The following is a 12,831-nucleotide window of genomic DNA, read 5'->3' on the forward strand; positions in this document are numbered from 1 at the left end:
GTGAGTTTGAGCCCCACACTGGGTGTAGACGTTACTTTTAAAAAATAAAATAAAATAAGATAGACAATAAAATAAGCTCTATAAAACCTGAGCACATGCCATGGGTACACAGAGCAAGAATGAGGACATAGGAGCAAAGTTCGCAGAGGGAAGATGACAACGTTTAAGTGGAGCTTCAAAGGTAAGCAGGATTTCACCGGGTACACTGTGCGATGGGCAAGCACAACAGAGACATTCCAGGCAGCGGTCACGGCACAAGCAAAGGCATGGCGAGGCGATGTAGCATCATCTGCTTGGGAATGGTAAACAGAAGGGGGCTCACAAGAGCATCTAGAACCTTCACCTATGACTCCCAGCCCTAGAACTCGGTGTCTGTCTGTTCACATGAAGCTCCTAGTGGTGTGGGGGAAGGATGTGGAGACAAGAAGAACCCTGTAAACACGCAGACCAGGAAACAGAACTCAGAGGGAGGAGACAGTGCCCCCATCTGGATGCGCCAGAGCCCTTAAAGATAAAAGTCAGCTAGAGTTGTGACTTAGCATGGGCCAGACTGAAACCGAGCACACCAATGTGCCACTCGCTTGGACTGCGAATGGCATTTGAGACCCGTGTGCTGGCGAAGAGAGAGCTGGACAGAGATATTCAACACCTCCTTGTGTCTGGAGAGAGCTTTCTCAAGAAACAGGGGAAAAGCGAACATTGCGGGTGACCACAACCTACTGAGAAAGGAAAGAGAGCAACACCCTGAAGAGGCAAAGGATGAGCAGGACTTTGAAAACACAATCCACAAGAAGGAGATAACGACTCTAGGGAACTCTTGGGGGCCCTGAAGAGCATCCACCAAGATACGATTTCCATGAAACTGGTATACCAAGCTCTAAGAGGGATGAGACTCACACCAACAGACTGAGATACAAGTAAACGCAAATGGGATCCAGAAGAACCGTAAGGAAACAGAAATGTACTGACAAAATCGAAATCCGGATTTCATGCAGGAAAGGGCAGAATCAATAGGTGATCATCAAGTCATGGGATGGAGAACAGGCTAGAGAAACTCTCCAGAATGTAGAAGAAAGGAAAAGGTCGTTGATAATGATGCAAGGAGAGGGAGAAGTGTGGAGAAAATACAAGGACGGGTGAAGGGAATTGTCTCAACTTTTTTGGTTATAATTTGTTAGTGGGTGCAGTAGTGCTTAAACCCCTATAATCTAAATAGTTTGCCATAAAAAAACGATTCCTCGGGGTTGCGTTGCTGTCCATGGTATGTAGGTACAAGCCCATGCAGAGCTGGGCCAGAAGAGAGGTGAATGGTTATCACCCCTCAAAATCATCAGTCTTCTCTCCAATGTCCAAAGTTGAGTATTGGTTACCTATTGTGAGGTATCCAACTATTCGCAAATTAGGTGACTTTAAAAACCACTTTATGGGGGTACCTGGGTGGCTCAGTTGGCCAAGCGTCCGGCTCTTGATTTGGGCTCAGGTCGTCACCTCATCGTTCGTGAGATCAAGCCCCACACTGTGCCCAGTGCTGACAGTGAGGAGCCTGCTTGCGATTCTCCCTCCTTCCCGCTCTCTCCGCCCTTCCCCTCCTTGCACTCTTTCCCGCTCTCAAAATAAATAAGTAAACTTTAATAAATAAATAAACAAACAAACAAACAAATACATAAAGTCACTTTATCTTGCTCAGGATTCTGTGGGAAGGATGTAGACAGGGCTCAGCCGGACGGTTCATCTCTGAGTCACATGGTGTCAGCTGGGCTAGAGGATTCATTTTCAAAACGCTTCTCCACTCCCGCATAGGCACCCTGGTGAATGGCTGGAGGACTGGGCTCAATGGGGCCCCTTTCACTCTCCACGTAGCTCCAGCTTTGTCCACGTGGAGCAGAGAAGTCCTACTCCTTACGTGGCCGCCTAGGGTACCAAAAGCGAGTGCTCCCAGAGACAGGAAGTAGAAGTTGCCTGGGCTCAGAAACCGGCACAGAGAATCTTCTGCCCAATTCTACTCGTCAGGCAGTCAGAGAGCCCGCCCAGGTCCAAGAGAAGAAGACACAGGACCCCAGGTCTCCATGGGAGGAGCGTCAAAACTCACAGACATCTTTAACCTGCCACAGTTTATTATATGTGATGCTCTCTTCTCTTAGGAGATTCCTAAAGGAAAATGATGCAAGGAAGATGATAAATGTGGAGAAAGTACATGCTTCTTTCCCAGGAAATCCCTCAGTCCTTCATGAAAATAGACCCCTGGCATGTGCCTCCCTGAAGCTCGCCAGACTTGTCTGAACCCTCAGGAGCCTGTGGTTCAAGCTCAAGGTAGAGCTCTTTCTTGAAAGTTTAACAGTAGAACCTTAAATTGCTTTTTAGGAAAGAAAGAAAACTTTCCAAATCCTAAGAAAAGAGAACAGGAAGAAGAGAGCAAAACAAAACAAAGCCCGTGAGGATTATATTGGGAGATCAATGAACACATCATTTAAAATGGAAAACACAGGGGCGCCTGGGTGGCTCAGTCGGTTAAGCGTTGGACTCTTGATGTCTGCTCAGATTATGATCTCTTGATTCATGGGATTGAGCCCTACGCTAACAGCTGGGAGCCTGCTTGGGACTCTTTCTCTCCCTCTCTCTCTGCCCCTCCCCTGCTTGTGCTCACACATGCTCTCTCTCTTTCTCACAAAATAAACAAATAACCTTTAAAAAAGAACATTAAAAATGTTTTTAATGTTTTATTTACCTTTGAGAGAGAGAGGGAAAGAGAGAGAGAGAGAGAGAGACAAAGTGCAAGCAGGGGGAGAGGCAGAGAAAGGGAGACACAGAATCTGAAGCAGGGTCCAGGCTCTGAGCTGTCAGCACAGAGCCCGACGCGGGGCTGGAACTCCCGGACACGGGGCTCAAACCCACGAACCCACTTCCACATGAGTGGAAGTCAGGTGCTTAACTGACTGGAGCCATCCAGGTGCCCCCCAAAAAGAGAACACCCAAAAAAAGTATACAAATAAAATGGAAAACACAAAATATAAATAAAAGAAATGTGAACATACACATTAGCTCTGAAAGTAAATTCACGTTCCCTAGACAATACCAACCTACAAGGGTGGAAATAGGGCCCTAGATATAATAATTACCCCTGTGTTTCTCTTGCCTCCGTGTGCAGGGTCCTAGGTTCCAAACATGTACCCTTCACCTTGCCAAGTTGTTGTTGAATTTCCTCGGAGTAGAAGTAAAACTTGACTACATTCTACTTCCATGAACCTATAAAAAAATGAGAGGCCCATTAAAAAATGAGAATAAGGGGTCTAAAAAAAGGCATTGAAAAAGGACAGATTTGCACACAAAGAAAGGAAAAAATAATCCAAGGCTTGGAATGAAAGAAGGCCATTTAATTAGGACAAGAATAAAATCTCCAATGAAGATATCATAAAGCTCTGTATGAACCTTCAAGATATTTAAACGTTTTGGAAATGTACACAGGACCCAAAAGAGACGCATTTGTGAGAAGGTTAATGACCCTCAGCTGCCTTCAATACATCAACCGAGAAAACAAGAAACTAAGACTAAAGATATATAGGATATCCAACTTTGTTCCCTATAAATACTTTTTCAAGTGTTAGTACAACGTTTTCAAAAGCTTGCCACGTACTGCACTGCCGAGAAAATCTCGATGAGAAAGAAAAGTTTACAGGCCAAATTCCCCGATAGAACTAAACCAAATGGCAACAGTTCTAACAGCCACAAAGAAAATTCTAGAAACGTGGATAATAAATAAATAAGTAAAAAAATTCTCATAAATAGTTATTGAGTCAAAAGGGAAATAAAAACCTCAGTTACAGACTATTTAGACAACAATAAAATGAGAACAAAACAACGCTTTGTCAGAGCTCATGGACCACTGCCAAAGTTACACTTAGGGAAAAGAAATGCAAAGCAATAAGTTGTTTTATTATTAAACAAGAAAGAATCACAATAAGTGAATTAAATGTTTGTTTCCAGAATTTAACAAATGAACAACAAAACAAGCCGAAGGAAAGCTGGGTACAAATTAAATGGATAAAAACCAAAAAGAGAAGGCGCAGTATAAATGCGTAAGGTGACTCATTAAAGCTGTAAGAAAACAGACTTTATGCCGGCCAATTCAACAATAAAAAGGAAAGCAAGAATAAGCTCAAATAAAACTGGAAACGAGCGAGGGAAAGTAATAAGAGATAAGAGCTTTTTTACATGAAATAATGAGAAAAATTACAAAATAAAATAATGAAGTCTTTTCCAAGTATAAACGTAACAGAAAAGGGGCACCTGGTTAAGCGTTCGACTTCAGCTTGGGTCACGATCTGGTGGTTCATGGGTTGGAGCCACGCATCTGGCTCTGGGCTGACAGCTCAGAGCCTGGAGCCTGCTTCGGATTCTGTGTCTCCCTCTCTGTCTCCCTCTCTCTCTCTGCTCCTCCCCCACTCATGCTCTGTTTCTCTCTCTCTTTCAAAAATAAATAAACTTTACAAAAAAAAAAAAAAAAAAGTAAAAGAAGAAAGCATAAAGGAAAAAAGATATTAATAGACTACATAAATAAGAAACGTTTCCGTAATCTCCAGAAATTAAAAATCAAAAGCATACAGCAATCTAGGAAAAAATATTTTCAATCTATACAGTTGACAGATCATCTAAATTAATAAGGGTAATATGAGCACCCTATAGAAGTGGGGGAAGCATATGAATAGGCAACTCAGAGAATTAGAACTATAAGTGCCCAATACATATGGAAAAAAATGTTTAATCTAAATAATAACAAAAAGATGAAAAAAACAAAACAAGCCAGATATTTGAACGGTAATAGCCAGAGTTGGTAAAGGTATAGATAGGCAAACTGGCTTGGAAATAAGGACCAAAAAGGCTTAAAATATTCATAACCTTTGACTTACCAACTCTCTTTCTAAAAATATATACTGAGAAAATAACCACATATTGTGTACATGTTTACAAAGCTATATAATTCTAGTGTTATTCATAAGAAAAAGTAGAATTAACTAATTTCTAACAATAAGAAATTAGATAAATAACTTACGGTAAATCCATAGCGTAAAATATTATGTAGTGCTTAAATCACGTTTTTTGAAAAATAATGACAAAATTTCATGTTTTATTAAACAAATTATGGAACCAGCTAGACAGGTATAAAGTTTATAAACCAAAATGTTAAAAGGAGCTGGAAATCCATGTGATTTTTATTTTTAAAATTTGCTTTACTACATTTTCAAGTGTTCTAAAATTAACACATATGTATCTTTGGAATCAAGTTAAATTCAATATTAAATAATTTTTTTCTGAAAATTCTCAGTGCAATGGACAGTTTCTAAGAAAATATAATTGATCAAAATTGATTTGAGGCATTTCAAAACTATCAAAAAGTTGCCTTTGAATAAATCTTCAGAGCTAGCCTATCTAATATGAATACTTTCTTGGGGTTCTTGAGTGCCTCAGTCAGTTAAGCATCTGGCTCTTGGTTTTAGCTTGGGTCATGATCTCATGGTTTGGGGGATCGAGCCCCACATTGGGGCTGTAAGCACGGAGTCTGCTTGAGATTCTCTCTCTCCCTCTCTCTCTGCCCCTCCCCCCCAGCTCACTCTCTCTGTCTCTCTCTCAAAAATAAATAAATAAACAAAAAAATTTAAAAAACATGAATACTTTCACCCTCCCAGGGGGTCAGATTACCTCCATACTAATCATCTTTCCAAAGTTAGAGAAAGTTAAAAAGCTTCCTGATTCATTTTACAGTATAGAAAAATATGACAAAGATAACACAGAAATCTATAGCCCAATCGTACTTACAAATATGGGCTTTTAAATGTTTTCTAAAAAAAAAAAGAAAGAAAGAAAAAAAAAAACACTTAACAAATTGAAACCAGCAGTGTGTTAAAATACAGCTAACCAAATATGATTCCAAAATATTAGTTATCTGCGGATCTAAACAATGGGTTTAAATTAGTAACATTATTAAGACAGAAATTTACATGAGTAAATCAAAGGATAAGACCAGCCAATCATTTCAATAGATTCCAAATAGGAATTGGATCAAATTCAACCTCCAGTTCTTAGTAACCTGGAAAGAGAAGCATACTTCTTTACTGTGTTAAAGTCTGGGATAGTACTTAAAAACACGTGTTCTGGCATTGAAGCTCATGGATATGAATCCCGACTTTCTCAAATTGCTAGAGACAAACAGTATAATCTCGGTTATGTTGGAAGGTCTAGCCTTCATCGGGCTTTTGTTTTTTGTTTTTTGTTTTTCTTGCAGATGGCATGATGTCAACCTGGAATATCTGAGAGAAAAAACAGACAAGACACTCTTGAGAAAGAAGTATTTGAGGCCTGGGGAAAGACATCAATTCACTCTGCATGGAACATCCCTTTCTATTGTTTGGAAATTTAAGAAAAGATTTTTTTTTTAATGATGCACAAGTATAATCTGTTCTATTAAAAAGAAAGGTAGAACCATATTATAGGGACAGCCAACGGCAGGTTTTCAGGATAACGTCTAGAATTTGGAGATTTTAAATTAAAGAGGACAAGTTCATAATTTAGACTAAAAATTAGGATATATGAAATGACATGATTGTGTGGCATTTTCTGCTGAGCAGTTTAGTGGAAAACTGTGTGTGTGTTCTGTGTGTGCACGTGTGTATCTTTGTGTGTGCATGCATGCACGTGTGCATGTGCGTGTGTGTGCGTGTGTGTGTGTGTGTGTGTGTGTGTGTGTGTCAGTGTGGATAAGGATTGGGCAAGTGTAAATAAAACAAGGGTGGTCATGAGTTAAAAATTTTTAAAGCTAGAAGATGGATATACATGTGAGTTCGTTATACATTCTCTATAAAGAGTTAAACAGGCTCCGAGCCATCAGCGCAGAGCCCGACGCGGGGCTCGAACTCACGGACCGCGAGATCGTGACCTGGCTGACGTCGGACGCTTAACCGACTGCGCCACCCAGGCGCCCCGAAAAATAAAGTGTTTGAAAAATAGTCGAAAACAATGAACTGAAAAATTACTAGAAATAATTAAATTAAAACGTAATGAAAATACAGTAAGGTAGAAGAATTCATAACAAAATGCACAAAATAAAAAGCTTTCATAAATAGCAGCAGAAACCTGTTATAAAATTGTATTGATACAATGACCCCAGACACAAAACAACGATATACGTAAAATACTTAAGAATAATGTTTACGATCAATACGCAGGATTCTCTAGAAAACGACGTAAAAGAATTTGTAAACAAAATGACTAAGATGCCATGTTTCTGGATGGGAAGATGAAATAATTTAAAAATTATTACTAAATTTAATAACATATTGTATACAATTTAGACCAGATCCCACCGAGATTCACCCGGGAAAGCAAGGAGGGGTAATACTTAATGCCATGAATCAAAAGGTTTTGGGGAAAGACAAATAGATTATATTATTCAGACCATATTTTTTTTTTTTTAATTTTTTTTTTTCAACGTTTATTTATTTTTGGGACAGAGAGAGACAGAGCATGAACGGGGGAGGGGCAGAGAGAGAGGGAGACACAGAATCGGAAACAGGCTCCAGGCTCTGAGCCATCAGCCCAGAGCCCGACGCGGGGCTCGAACTCCCGGACCGCGAGATCGTGACCTGGCTGAAGTCGGACGCTTAACCGACTGCGCCACCCAGGCGCCCCTATTCAGACCATATTTTGAAGGGGTGGGGAAGCAGCAAGGATTGGATTCCATGACCACGTATTAAACTGCATTAGAGATACTATAAATAAAATAGTAGGAAGGGCACCTGGGTGGCTCAGTGGGTTAAGTGTCTGGCTCGGGTCATGGTCTCGTGGTTCCTGAGTTCAAGCCCCACATCGGGATCTCTGCTGTCAGCACAGAGCCTGCCTCAGATCCTCTGTCTCCCTCTCTCTCGGCCCCTCCCACACTAGCATGCTCTCTGTCTCTCAAAAATAAATAAACATTTTAAAAACTAAATAAATAAAAGAGTAGGATATGTCTCAGTCAGCACAGACTAGCTTCTGCTGTAGTAAACAAATAACCCCCAAATAGGAGTGTCTTAGAAACAAAGACTTCTATCTTTCTGAGGCACATACATTAGAGGTTGACTGGGGATTCAGCTCCAATTCTCCTTCCTCCAGCTAATGAAATCAGTGATGGAAAAGAACAGAGTTCTGGAATGTCTCCCCCTGGCAAGTGAAGTTTCCAGCCCAGAAAAGAGCCACCTCATGTCTGCTCATTTTTCATTGGCCAGAGCTAGTCACATGACTCCATTCACACATAAGGAGTATGGCTACCAGCTAATGTAACCTAATCACTTTCCTGGAAGCCAGAAAGCCAGAAATATTGGTGAGTTGCATTAATAACTACTACAGATGCTTGAGGGAACAAAAACAAACAAAGAAAGAAGCAGCTACCCAACAAACCAATTCCATTAAGTAGAAGAATACCATACGTGAGGCACCATGTCGGGGAAAGGGAACACAATTAGGTAATAAAACCACCGGGAAAACTGGTCAAACATTTGAGGTGAAAAATATTAGTTTCTTACCTAGTCCCGTGAATAAACTTCAGATGCTAAACATATTTAAAAAAATCTTTTAAAAGACAGGAAAAACTATATATAGGTAGCTATATCTTTATCTTTAATTATATCTTAATCCTGCTTGTATGATTAAAATAAAAGCCTCTCTATAAATGTGTAAAAATACATATATTAGTCATATTTACCTATGATTAAGACAAGAAAAGAAATGACTGACCTTAAAAGCAATGGGGGGGCACCTGGGTGGCTCAGTCAGTTAAGCGGCCGACTTCAGCTCAGGTCATGATCTCACGGTCCATGAGTTCGAGCCCCGCATCGGGCTCTGTGCCGACAGCTCAGAGCCTGGAGCCTGTTTCAGATTCTGTGTCTCCCTCTCTCTGACCCTCCCCTGTTCATGCTCTGTCTCTCCCTGTCTCAAAAATAAATAAAATGTTAAAAAAAACAAAAAGCAATGGGATAAATTCCAAAAGAAAATGAAAGGATTTGACCAAATACATTCAAATGTCTTTTTTATACACGTTTTTGGTTTTTAATTTTAATTTTTTATTTTTTATTTATTTTTTAATTTTATTTAAACCCAAGTTAGTTAACATGTAGTGTAATAATGAACTCAAGAGTCAAATTCAGTGATACGTCACTTATATAGAAAATGTCTTGATGTAAACTCACATAAATATATGCATATATATACATATCTGTAAAAGTCAAACAATAGACTGGGGGAAATAGTTATAACAAATACACTCCTCTTAATTTAAAGGCTAGTCTAATCTAAGGACTTTATACAAAAGGAAAACAGAAAAAAATTCCCTGAAGAAAAATGGACGAAGGACATGAACAGACAATTCAAACCAGAAAAATATATAAATAACTGAAATCATATTTAAATATCCAACCTCACTAGTTTGTTTTGTTTTAAACAAACTTTTTTTTTTTTTTTAATTTTTTTTCAACGTTTATTTTTGGGACAGAGAGAAACAGAGCATGAACGGGGGAGGGGCAGAGAGAGAGGGAGACACAGAATCGGAAACAGGCTCCAGGCTCCGAGCCATCAGCCCAGAGCCCGACGCGGGGCTCGAACCCACGGACCGCGAGATCGTGACCTGGCTGAAGTCGGACGCTTAACCGACTGCGCCACCCAGGCGCCCCTTAAACAAACTTTAAAACAAGACGCCATTCTTTTGTTTAAAGAAACAGCATTTAAAAAAATCTTTTTAACATTTATTTATTTTCGAGACAGACAGACAGACAGAGTGGAGCAGGGGAGGGGCAGAGAGACATGCAGGTGGTGAAGACAAGATTCAAGCCCGGGGATTCTGATTTCAGAAGCTGTTCCTTTGGATTCCGAGCTTTGCTGAAGGTCATTCTCTCAGCAGGACTGGGGATGGAAATGGGGGTGTAAGCGTGCCCCTCATCTGTCATCCAGACCCCTCTTTGGGGAAAAGACCTTGTTTCTGGGGGTCTGGAGTGTAGACCAGATGATGCAAGCCGCCGTGCCCCACTCTGCCCACCGTGCACACAGCACAGCTGCCAGGAGGACCAGAGCCTTCCATGGAAGGACGTAAATCACCATTCCAGGCTGACTGGGCACTTAGCATAATGGAGTGATTGACAGGTGGATATTTACACTCAGATGACTCAATGGGCAAATCAATCAGTTGGTGGCAGTGTAGAAAGAGGGCCATGGGAGGAATTAACAGGCTCCAGGAGCCCTGTGGCCACCCCCTGTGGGTACCATGGAAGATTCTGGCAAGATTTCTTACTGATCGGTGCTTCGGGGCATTTGTAAATCTCCACTCCAGCTTCATGGCTTCGCCAGTGGTTACCTTTCACGGGCAAAGCAGCCATGTTCCCCACCTTTACAGGAGAAGATCAAGACCCAGACAGGTAAAGAGATGAGACCAACCACTTGGTCACCTTGCTGACTTATATTCCAGAGCTGTAGTTCTTCAAACCAAACAAAGAAAAAAAAAAAAACAAAACCCTCCCCATTTTTGTCAGAGCCATGATGATTTCTAACTTTCAGTTCATCATTTTGGGCTGAGGGGGATGTAACTCAATTAAAGACAGAAACATTAAATGCACAGTAAAACCATCACACGTGCAAAATTTATAGGGGTATTGATTAACGCCATCAGTAAAGTATTTACCTTGATCAATAGGAAAAGGTGATTTAAATGTTTAGGTGTCTCCTGGACATCTGTCAGCCAAGCCTTCCTTAAAAGCGTGCATTTTATGTGGTTCGCCCCTCCGTTTCCCCATCGTGCGTCCCCCTTCCCAAAGTTCACTGCCAGGGCCGAAGCCTTCCCCCGCCACGCCACCCATGTTGGTTTTGTCCCCCACCGCAGGTTGCGTTCTCCCAAAAGACATGCCAAGATGGAGTCTGGGGTCGCAAGATGGGTTTTTTTAAGAGTCGACACCTGTGAGGAGAATAAGAGGAAACAAGACTGGGCACCAGTAAACCTAACTGCGAGATGCAGCCCCACACAGATGTGGCCAGAGGGGAAGGGAGTTCCCCGGTGAGCACTGACCCTCTCTGGGTATCAGGCCTTTGACCCTACCTCACCCAGGTGCCTGGTATGCCAGGAAGGGCATGACCTTGGGTAAGGTGGTTCTCTGCAGCTCAACAGGCCCTGAGGGAGCCAGAGCTGGAGGCTGCCTGCTGACCCCCCCTCCCCCCCACAGCTGGGCAGCCGACCCACCCCAGAGGGCGGTCTGAGTGGCAGTCTATCACAGCTGGAGCAGGTGTCATGGGAGGGCACCTATATGCCCTCGTATGTTAGATCGCTGGGAATCTTCGTGCAGGAGACACGGTGAATCAGAGGCCATTTTAAACCAAGGTTGACTTGATTTTTCCTAAGACCCTCTGAATCACGCTGGGACTCTGTGGTGACATGTTTGAGGTGTAGAAACTTCTAGCCATTAAGCGTACTTGGAAAAGACGCTTGTTCACAAGGGTGCTAAGTCATCTGATTTCTTAAAAAAAATTTTTTTTCAACTTTTATTTATTTTTGCGACAGAGAGAGACAGAGCATGAACGGGGGAGGGGCAGAGAGAGAGGGAGACACAGAATCGGAAACTGGCTCCAGGCTCTGAGCCATCAGCCCAGAGCCTGACGCGGGGCTCGAACTCCCGGACCCCGAGATCGTGAGCTGGCTGAAGTCGGACGCTTAACCGACTGCGCCACCCAGGCGCCCCTAAGTCATCTGATTTCTAGTCCCAGTTAGAATTTTCTCTCTGGGTGACCTTTCTGGGCCTTAGTCTTAATTTCTAAAAAAAAAAAAAAAAAAAAAAAGTGCCCTCCTAGAGAATGTTTTCAAGTTTTCCCAGTCGCGAGAATACCGTTGCAGGGCATTTATTAAAAGTCAGGTTCCAGGACCCTCCCTGAAATCTCTGGGGGAGGAGCCTAGGAATCACACTCTTTTTTTCCTCATCAGATGGTCCTTAATATCGGTCGCTAGTGAAACGAGATTTTCCCAAAGCCAGACCTCTTGCGTCAGAATCACCTGGGGTGGAGATTCAACCGGCCCTAGGCTGAAAGATTGTGATTCAAATCCTGCATTTGAGTATGAAGAGTCATGGTGATAATCAATGCAATAGACCCATTGTATTAATGGCCCTAATTCTTGACCCTCCTTATACCCATGCCCTTCTCCAGTGACTTTGGAGCTCCTCCCAAAAAAGGCAGAGTACATCTCACTCCTCCCACGGGACTTGTCTGGCCAATAGAAGAGAGAGAAGGGGCTCTGTATCCGTATCCGTTCCTGTCTTTGGCTTCCAGAGGCCTTGCTTGTTTCTCCTGACTCACTTGCTTTCCTGTCGTTGCCACGACAAATCCATGCCTGGCCTAGAAAGATGAGCTAAGGTGGCCCAGCCAAGCTCAGCTTGGGGCAGGGCCCTCGCTGACCTGAAGATACACAAGTGCGCCAGCCCAGATCGGCCAACCTCCAGCTGGCCCCACCAACTAATGAGAAATAAATTATTGTGGTGTGCCACTGACATTATGAGGTTGTTTGTCACACAGCATTACTGTGGACCCAATGAGTTGATACAGTAAGTACGATAATAACTAGCAGTTATTGAGCACATACTGATCGGCAGCTACTGTGTTAATTGTTCTGTTATGTATTAGTCATTTGATCTGGAAAGTACCCAGAAGACGTGGGGACTATTATGATCCCCATTTTACAGATGAGGGAACTGAGGCACAGTGGACTGAGATAGTTGGCTCACGATCCCGCAGCTAGTCGGTGCTGAGCTTCAGGAATCTCAGAAGACCTGGGAT

The 12,831-nt window shown here is 42.2% G+C and overlaps 1 long non-coding RNA gene across 1 annotated transcript; it reads right to left on the reverse strand.

Annotated features, from left to right (window-relative positions):
• Positions 1 to 1,684: 1,684 nt before the first annotated feature.
• Positions 1,685 to 4,333, reverse strand: LOC121010017 (uncharacterized). Its single transcript, XR_005780967.1, has 3 exons — positions 4,285 to 4,333; positions 3,117 to 3,243; positions 1,685 to 2,148 (listed from the first exon to the last, which is right to left on the reverse strand). It is a non-coding gene; the product is annotated as an uncharacterized LOC121010017 (long non-coding RNA).
• Between the last annotated feature and the right edge of the window lie 8,498 nt (positions 4,334 to 12,831).

The sequence above is a fragment of the Herpailurus yagouaroundi genome, unplaced genomic scaffold (assembly GCF_014898765.1).
Source record: "Herpailurus yagouaroundi ecotype Mexico unplaced genomic scaffold, PumYag 190, whole genome shotgun sequence".
NCBI lineage: Eukaryota > Metazoa > Chordata > Mammalia > Carnivora > Felidae > Herpailurus > Herpailurus yagouaroundi.